The following is a 7,631-nucleotide window of genomic DNA, read 5'->3' on the forward strand; positions in this document are numbered from 1 at the left end:
TGAAGAGAATTGTTGCACTGCGAAAAGGTGAGTTTGCCACCCTTTTTTAGTTTCCTTTAAAATAAAATTCCTCAATGTAACTTTATTCTCATTCTATCGTTGCTTTGCGAAATGTTGGTGGAGATCAGAAGAAAGATGTTTATGAGTTTTGACTTTGCAGAAGATGTAGTATTACTCTTGTAGTTTTCTGTCCTTTGATTTATGTTATTATCGTATGATTTTGTGGCAGTGTGTTGTTCTTTTTTTTTTTTTTTTTTTTTCCAGAATAATTTTCGTTATTATTTGTTGTTTCTGCACTTTTGTTATTTCTTTTCCGAGATTGCTTTTTTTTGTTTTTTTTTTAGCCGAGGGTCTATTAGAAACAACCTCTCTACCTCTTAAGGTAAGGTCCGCACACACTCTACCCTCCCCAGACTCCAAATTGTGAGATTACACTGGATATGTTGTTGATGTTGTTGTTGTGGTTGACTTAATTTGCAGAAGATCATACGACCAATTACTAACAAGAAAAATACATAGTTATTTTAACACCAAATGATCTTCACTCGCATAGTTACATCGCCAAAGCATAGTTACATCGTCAAATCATTATATCATTTACGTTTTTCTTATTCTCTTACTTAATGTATACTGTATTAATATGTATTTATATATTTAGGTGTTTACATATACGAACAAAAAATTTACATATTTTATCTTCCCTTAAACAGGTTATTTTTTAAATAGAAAATGCACCAATCATGCTACTTAAAAATTTAGATCCCTTCCAATGAATTATGCAAATGATACAGGGATGATTTATTGTGGATTTAACAACAACGTCATACATGCAGAAATTAGAACGAGTAAATTCACTAACAAGCATATGTTCATTCCTAAAATTTAACTTTCTCCCCCTAAAAATGAAGGATATACTTTCAAATTCGTTTAAAAATACTATTCATTACATTTATGTTTTGCAATAACAATAAATAAAACACAAGCTCATACAATCCTCAACGTTGGATTGTATCAACTGCAACACGTTTTCTCACATGGGAAACTGTACGTTACACTTTTAAGAGGAGTTTCAACATCGGTAACAAGAGTTTTGGTTATGACATTACAATCAAAATGAATGAAACAAACATGCACTCGGACTATCGGCTTTAAGGAAGTACTAGGTGAGATATGGTTAATGACATGATTGTACATCAAAAAGGAAAAATAAGTAAAAACAATTGCATATTCTAACTAAACTTTGATTGTTCATCTTAATAGGTTCAGACGATATGCAATTATCTTGACATGACAAACAAGTAACCATTCAACAATCAGCATTAATCATTCAGAAATCGATTACCATATTCATTCGTGTATAGTTTTTTAAGTCAATTTTTTACTTAAATATTGATATCACTTAACAACTCCAATGCCAAGCGATATGATCATCTTGACTACCTGATTTGACAATCACGTGCAACGCACATGTCAAGAGATTAGTTATTATAAATAAGAACAAAACCGTTGTCTGCTTGAATTTTTCAGATGATGATTGATCAAAGAAGCAAATTAAACACAAAATTCGCACAAATATTAAAAAGGGACGACAAAGGCTTACAACTGTAACTACTCTTCAACTACTTGATCACAAGAATTTTTGTATAAAAATTCATGAAAATTGCAAACATCAAAGGCTGGTTCACAAAACTCCCAAATCTCAATATCAAGGCTGGTTCACAAAACTTCTAACTCAGTATAATGGATGCTTCCTCTATGGATTCAGATGTCAATGTAACAAATATTAAAGATAAATATAACGATCATAATTTAGAAAGTGGTTTTAGGCAAAAAACAATATAGCAATTTTTTTCCCCTGATCAGCAACAATATATATTTATCCGGTGACGAAGTACAGTTTTTTCTCATTAGAAGAGAAAACTTAATGCTTGCTTACATATTAACTCGGTAAAAATGCTACTCCCTCTATTTTAATTTATGTGAACCTATTACTATTTGGGGAGTCTACGAGGTGGTTCTTTGACCACGTTTTCCTTACATGTTTCATAAATTATTTGAATTATAAATTATCATAATTTATAATACTTTTTATGTAGTTTCTAAAAACATAAATTTTGTGTTTACAAACTTAAAAAAAATTGTGGTTACATCGAGTATTAAAAAAAAGTGGAACCTACTACATTCAAACTCATGGAAAAAAAAAAGTGGATCCCATATTAATAAAATCAAGCAATATTGAAAAAAAAAGTGAATCCCATATTTAAAAAACAAACACTGTTAAAAAAAATGTGAGCCCCATATTAAACACGATGCGTATTCATAGCAAACACTAATATAATAAAGTTTTAAATTCGGAGCACAAACTGTAATGTTATATTAATCGTGTTTTGAACATAGTATCCCATATTGTTTTTGGGCCCCATATTAATCAATCCCTAAAAAAAAAAATTGTTAAAAAAAATTGTGGGCCCCATATTAAACTTAAAAAAAATTGTGGTTACATCGAGTATTAAAAAAAAGTGGAACCCACCACATCCAAACTCATGGGAAAAAAAAAGTGGACCCCATATTAATAAAATCAAGCAATATTGAAAAAAAAAGTGAATCCCATATTTAAAAAACAAACACTGTTAAAAAAAATGTGAGCCCCATATTAAACACGATGCGTATTCGTAGCAAACACTAATATAATAAAGTTTTAAATACGGAGCACAAACTGTAATGTTATATTAATCGTGTTTTGAACATAGTATCCCATATTGACAAAATTACTACTATATAGAAAGGTGGGGTTGGGCACTTTTTCGTCGTCCGTTTCTGGGCCCAAAAAAATTGTGGGCCCACATATTTTAAACAACTACTAATATTTAAAAAAATATATATGGGCCCATATATTTTAAACAACTGCTAATATTTAAAAACAACTACTAATATTTAAAAAAAAATATTGTGGCCCACATATTTTAAACAACTACTAATATTTAAAAAGAATTGTTGGTCCCATATTAAACACCAACCAGTAATTAAAAAAAAAGTGAATCCCATATTAAAAAAACACAGCAACATACTTAAAATACAAAAATGCTTAGAAAATCAAACAATTAAATCAATAATGATGAATTTATTGTCACATGTGTATCAACCCATTAGTGAGGAAAAAAAATGAAATTATTGTACAACAACATACTTAAAATACTTATATATATATATATATATATATATATAAAATAGTGGAACCCACCATCTACAAACTACAATGTTATATTAATCGTATTTTGAACATAGTATATATATATATATATATATATATATATGCATAAAATAGTGCAAATTAATAATGTCCAAAAAAAAAAAAAATGCACCCCGTATTAAAAAATCAAACAATATTCATGTAATTTCCAAAGTATCTCATTAAGTCAATAATGATGGATTCACACGTGCGTATCAATCCATTAGTGGATCAAATGAAATTGCTTTTCTTCAAAAGGTTAAGTAGTCAAACCATACAATTTTTATATATTTTTATATTAGAACCCTTCGAGATCTAATCTAGCTAAAAACCGTTGTATTTGCTATTCCGCCATGTCATTTATTTGTTATGTTTACTAAAATAAATATACTTAAAATATTTATATTTTAAAATAAGATAGAATTTAATTACTTTTTGATTTTTATTATTTAATTACTTTTTGATTTTTATTCTTACTCCAATAAATGTGAAAAGAGATTAATGTGTTTAGAAAAATATATATCAAATGGAAATCAAATAATGAATAAGGTAAATTAGCCAAATTATAATTCTAATCGACGTTTTCTTAAAAAACCATGCAAAAGACAACATGACAATTGAAATGAGCTAAACCGAGAATATTTACCAAAAATTAAAAAATAGTATTTCTTCATTTAAATAGAAAATCAATTTCTACTTTATTTTGTTTTAAACATGTAAAATTAATTTAATAATTTAAATTAGAATTATCCAAATCAAAATTTGATAAAAAATGATAAGTATTTTACACTTTTAAATTAATCGAATTAAAATTAAAAGTATCAATGATAAAAAAATATTGCTATTGTTTTATCTCAAAGAGAGGAAAATAGTTTCTCTTTAAACAAGTCTTCTCTTTTAAAAAATATTAATAAATTTGCCGATTTTGTATTCGTAGCAACCATTAATATAATAAAGTTTTAGATACGGAAAACAATATTAATGTTATATTAATCGTGCTTTAAACATATATATATATATATATATATATATATATATATATATATATATATATATATATATATATATATTATCACTATTCAAAGACAACTACATACACATAAATGCACTATAATTTAAAGTGTTGGGCAAGGAAAAAAACAGCATAGACCTCTGTACCTAAGGCAGAATGAGATTTGCGCCTCTATGTTTCACGGTTAGTGAGGAAGCAGAAACCATGAGAATTATTGAAGTTGGATTCTTCCTTTAATAATCTAACGCGTCATCCCTTTTCAGTGTACTGTTATGATAGACGAGATTTCTAATTCTTGAGTCTTGCAGTAAGGGAAGCTGAACATTTAATTGGGAGATAAAAATGAGGGAGCAACGGGCATGTCATACTGCCTTCAACCATGAAGTAGTGGGAATTTTCAGCTTTCTTATTCAGCCTTGTGCACAGCTATCCAATTATCTTAATTACATTCTGTTGTATTTCATCTTCACACTTCCTGTACAAACTTCTCATGACACTTAAAATGTAGCTATATCCTCCTTTTTGGGTTGAACATATTTTATTAATTGCAGCTCTACGCTTAGTAGCGTCCTTCTGTAAATTTCTTCCTTTACAAAAATCATAAGCTATATTATATATATCGAGAGACACGATAGTTCACATGGACAAAAAACCGTGTGGATTAATTTATCCATGCTTCGCCGTCCGTAGCCCCATAAAAAAAAAAAAAAAAAAGGGTGGGTCCATACGAAACACAACCAACCAATAAAAAAAAAGTGGATCCCATATTAACAAAATCAAGCAATATATATAAAAAAAAAAAAAAAGGGGTGGGCCCCATACTAAACACCACCAAGCAATAAAAAAAAAAGTGGACCTCATATTAACAAAATCAAGCAATATAAAAAAAAAAATAAAAAGTTAACCTCATATTAACAAAATAAATAATGTCAAAAAAGAAAAAGTGCAGACTTTGTATTCGTAGCAAATACCAATATAATAAAGTTTTAGATACGAAGCATAAACTACAATGTTATATTAATCGTGTTTTGAGCATAGTATGTGTATATATATATATATATGCATAAAAACATTGCAAACTAATAATGTCAAAAAAAAAGTGCACCCTATAAAGGGTGGGCCCCATACTAAATAACACCAAGCAATATAAAAAATAAAAAAATAAAAAGAAGAAAAAAAAGTGGAACTCACCATCTCTAAACTCACGAAAACAAAAAGTGGACCCTAATTAATAAAATCAAGCAATATCAAAAAAAAAAAGTGAACTCCATATTAAAAAAACAAATAATGTCAAAAAAAAAAGTGCGGACTTTGTATTCGTAGCAAACACTAATATAATAAAGTTTTAGATACGTGTGTGTGTGTGTTTGAACATATATATATATATATATATATATATATATATATATATATTTTATATATATAGTATATATATATACATAAAAATAGTGCACCCCAAGTTAAAAAATCAAACAATATTCATGTAATTTTCAAAGTATCTCATTAAGTCAATAATGATAGATTCATTGCCACATGCGTATTAATTCATTAGTAGGAGCAAATGAAATTGCTTTTCTTCAAAAGGTTATGTAGCCAAACCATACAATTTTTTTTTTTTATATTAGCTTGAGATATAATCTAGATATTAAACTATTGTTTTTGCTATTCCGCCATGTCATTTATTTGTTATGTTTACTAAAATAAATATACTAAAAATATTTATATTTTAAAATAAGATAGAATTTAATTACTTTTTTATTTTTATTCTTACTCTAATAAATGTGAAAAGAGATTAATATCGTAAAAAAATATACCAAATGGAATCAAATAATGAATAAGGTAAATTAGTCAAATTATAATGCTAATGGACATTTACTTAAAAAATCATGCAAAAGACAACATGACAAGTAAAATGAGCTAAACCGAGAATATTTATCAAAAATTAAAAAATAGTATTTCTTCGTTTAAATAGAAAATCAATTTCTATTTTGTTTCGTTTTAAACATATAAAATTAATTTAATAATTTGAATTAGAATTATCCAAATCAAAATTTGATAAAAAATAATAAGTATTTGACACCTTTAAATTAATCAAATTAAAATTAAAAGTATCAACTAATACTTAAATATTGCTATTATTTTATCTCAAAGAGAAAAAAATAGTTTCCTTTTAAACAAGTCTTCTCTTTTAAAAAATATTAATAAATTTGCCGATTTTGTATTCGTAGCAAACACTAATATAATAAAGTTTTATATCGAGCACAAACTACAATGTTATATTAATCGTGTTTTGAACATATATATATACACACACACACATATAAAACAGTATCCAAACACAACTACATACATATAAATGCACACTATAATCTAAAGTGTTGGGCACGTGCGCGCGCGGGTTAGACCGTCTAGATGGCCTATGAAACAAAGTCTTTTCGCACGGGCCAAACACTTCCGGATTATAGTGTATTTATATATATGTAATTATGTTTAGATAGTGATAATATATATATATATATATATATATATATATATATATATATATATATATATATATATATATATATATATATCAAAATATAAATCATGGATGCGTGCACCCACACTAACCCTCCTGGTGGGCGAACCCTTGAGATAACTACCTTAATTTGATACAACATGCGGAATAAATACTTTTATTATAAGAAATTTCCAAAAATGCGGTCTAGACTCATACAAGAGCTTCTAAGAAGTTTACAATTTGAATAGATAACGAGACTCGGCGGATACGACACGTTTAAGGATAGAGAAACGAAATCTAAGGAGAGACTACGGGTTGCAATAGCTCACCCAAACGTCTTTGACGAATGCCTCGAAACGGTCGTGAGACTCGAACATCACACGAAAATAACTCTACACTCCGGAAGGAGTGTAGCAAAGTAGTATGAGCACAACACAAGGCTCGTAGGTATCATAGGCCGACAATGGTTAGTTCACGCATATAAACAAGAAGCAACTAACAAGTAAGCGGATAAGTAATCAAACACGATCACACATCTAGCACATGAGAAAGTCTTGCATTAACGATAGTCGAGGATCTCAATATCTCAGATTATAAGCCTAGGGAGAATTCTATAAACCTCGATTCCATCCGCCTTTAAAATAAATACTCACAAACAACAACTCGGTAATTCACAAATCAAGAATCAATCGAGAGAATGTGCCGTGCAATGACATGAATGACCATTCAAATGGAGTGCTATGCAATGCAATGTCGTGCTATGTAAATGTTATGCAATGCGGTAGTCACCTCTCACACTCCACTCCCGTACACACATGCTATGGCAATGCCTCATAGTCATGACCCATGGGGGACCCACGAAGTCCATGTACCACTCGTGCTCTCCCAAG

This window comes from Lycium ferocissimum, unplaced genomic scaffold (assembly GCF_029784015.1).
Source record: "Lycium ferocissimum isolate CSIRO_LF1 unplaced genomic scaffold, AGI_CSIRO_Lferr_CH_V1 ctg15021, whole genome shotgun sequence".
Lineage (NCBI taxonomy): Eukaryota > Viridiplantae > Streptophyta > Magnoliopsida > Solanales > Solanaceae > Lycium > Lycium ferocissimum.